Here is a 2871-nt window from a genome sequence, read left to right on the forward strand (position 1 = left end):
TCTTATTGTACTGAGTTGTGACAAACCACCTCAGAATGTACTGAAATATGCTGTCATTATCCCATCATAAAACATCTCCCAGACGTGTTCTAATTAATGCAGTTTTCAGCAGTGATGTTCCAGTAAGTTGCCAAGACGAAAAAAAAATGCATAGCCTGCAGTTTTTCTCTGAGGCCTTCTATACTTAACTATCAATTTTCCTGCAGTACAGTGCATCAATGTATAATTTCCTTGCACTTATATAAAGTGCTCCCACGGAGACTTCTAACAGCAAGATTTCTCCAACTTTATGTAAAATCTTTTTCATTTGGAGAGTTAATTACGCACTTCAAGATGGCAAGCAATCATGAGTATAGAGGAAACAATTAAATGAAGGGAGAGCTGGAGGAGAGTGAAATATGCAGATTGGTGTACAAATATTTTTTAAAGTAAAGTAAAATGATGCACTTGGGGCATATCTTAGCACTTTTTTGAAAGTGGAATATAGAAATATATAAAAAAGTTTTTTTTTTAATCTAACCACAGAAATTAGAAATGCATTTCCCTTTTAAGAATGCGGGTCTACGGCATTTTGGCACTTTAAAAACACATATATGCTATATTATATTCAATTCTACTTTAACATGACTTGTGTAACTTGGCTTTTGTTTGTAGCCTGTCCCTCTTAAACCATCTGCAGGCAAAGCAATCGAGTGAAGATCACTACCTAAGAAAACAAGGTGTGAGAGGTCTTACACAGGTTGAAAAAAAAACAAAACTCCAAGCCCAAACAGTTTTAATTTATAAGTGACAGAAACCCCCAGTGTAACTTGGCTTTTGTTTGTAGCCTGTCCCTCTTAAACCATCTGCAGGCAAAGCAATCGAGTGAAGATCACTACCTAAGAAAACAAGGTGTGAGAGGTCTTACACAGGTTGAAAAAAAAACAAAACTCCAAGCCAAAACAGTTTTAATTTATAAGTGCCAGACACCCACAGGTCATGAACGGAAGGGATCTATCCACTTGTCTCAGAGTAAAAGGCCCATGAGATGAGCACAGTGGTAGGATGAATGAGGTTTTGTGCCTGACACCAAGAGATTCGAGTTAATAAATGGCATGCTTGATCTGGGGCCGGCGGTGCAATTGTATTTGGACAGTCTGATGAATTGGGGACCAAGAGCTGTCCTCACTTTTTTCCCCGAACAGAGGCCATAATTCATGTCGGAAGGCTCGGCGTCCTTTTTAAACTGTTGGTTTTTCTGTTAAAACAGTAACAGAGAGCCATTATGCTGCTGACTGGAATAACAATTAGTCTTCATGTGTCAACGTATATTTGTACAACTCAGGTGAGAAATAGCTACTAAAATGTATTTTTGTCATCTTGAAATTGAGACAAGAACTACAAAACCTTTATAAATGAAAAATGTGAAAGACAAATATACAATAGAAGTATCATTACATTTTTGTCCCAAAGTTCATTCTCATCCATCTTCTCTTCAGAAGTTGATGTAGTAGAGCTATGTACTTAACCTGACGCATTTTACATTTCAGTTATGTCTTTCCCAGTTATGGAGGCCTACCACCTATTTAAAAAAAGCAAAAACAAACAAACAAAAAAAACAACAAATAACTGGATTTTGAAATATTTTAATCCACTTATATGGAAATGGAACAGCTCAGATAACAAAAAAAACATATTTATACTACACAAATGCATTTCCTTAAGAAAATGCGTGTGTCTTACTGTGTGACCGTTTGTGTGGTACTATGTTAATTTTAATATTTCTGTTTTAAGCAATATCACCCCCCTTTCTCTTGCCAAGCTGTGTTAACCAATAGCAGAAACCAGTAAAAGTTCAAAAAAACTTGGTGGTTAACATCACTGGCTTTGGTACAGCAGTCTCATGTGACTATGAAACGAATGTCTTCTTGAATAGCAACCAATATATTCTAGCCTATTGATGCGCATGTACAGTGGACCCCAGAACGTGGAAGCAACGTTGGAAGAAAAACAAATTTGCCGTGTGCGCCAGGTGAAAAACATTCACTGGGGAAATTATATTAACGTTATGAAAAAATGTTCTCGCAGTACAAACATTGAAAAATCCTGCCTTTTCCCCTTAATACATCAGTGGGAAGAATGATTTCCATCTTGTCATTCGGTATCCAGCTGTTATAATATATTGATGGGACGTACAAGGGTTGAATTTAGGTTATTGTTATAATCGGTCCTATTGGTGTTTGTGTCTGGTTCCTTACAATGTAAACCATGTGCCCAGGTAACATTTACACCTGATCAGTCTTGTTACACACATGAAGCCTGTCACTTTTTTATTTTATTTTCCTCTGCTGATATCTTTAGTGATGAGTGTTTGAAAGTTATTTCTTTACTATCAAGGTGGATGGGTTTTATTTTGACTTCTAAATAATAATGTTGAGAAAATCTCATCACAAGTTCCATTTAGTAGCTTTTCTGGAGCTTTCCGTCGTATCATACAGTCTCATTTGTCATGGAGCATGTGAAAGCTTTTTATCTATAACTTAGGACAGATGACACATCTGACCCAGCTGTCAATACAAGCTTCTGATCCTTTGACAGTTTGAAGTCTCTTTAACTGGCACAGCAGAACCAGCTCTGGTCCTTTGGCATCTGGATACATGATTAAGTTAAAGCTGTAGAAACCTGGAGTCGCTGTCTCTTATCCACCTGTTTACACTCTGCAGGTATCATGAATGGATGAAGCATCCTGAGCTGCAGCATCTGACTGCCTCAGAGACACTGAACCTGGAACAGGAGTACGACATGCGGGGGAGCTGGCAGGAAGATGGTGACAGTAAGACTTATTCTGCAGTGAATGTACACACAGAACATGCTCTTATTCATCCTCTAAAG

General features: G+C 37.7%; 1 long non-coding RNA gene across 2 annotated transcripts in view; it reads right to left on the reverse strand.

Moving 5' to 3' along the window:
• Positions 1–968: 968 nt before the first annotated feature.
• The window catches only part of LOC109962154 (uncharacterized), a 13217-nt gene continuing 11314 nt past the window's right edge, over positions 969–2871 (reverse strand). Inside the window, exon 3 of one of the 2 annotated variants that reach the window (XR_002275219.1) lies at positions 969–1237. This is a non-coding gene — a long non-coding RNA (uncharacterized LOC109962154). Of the gene's footprint in view, positions 1238–1849; positions 2793–2871 lie in introns of those variants that run through there. The other variant, XR_002275218.1, reaches the window with a different exon arrangement.

The sequence above is a fragment of the Monopterus albus genome, unplaced genomic scaffold, assembly GCF_001952655.1.
Source record: "Monopterus albus unplaced genomic scaffold, M_albus_1.0 scaffold62.1, whole genome shotgun sequence".
NCBI classification, from domain to species: Eukaryota; Metazoa; Chordata; class Actinopteri; order Synbranchiformes; family Synbranchidae; genus Monopterus; species Monopterus albus.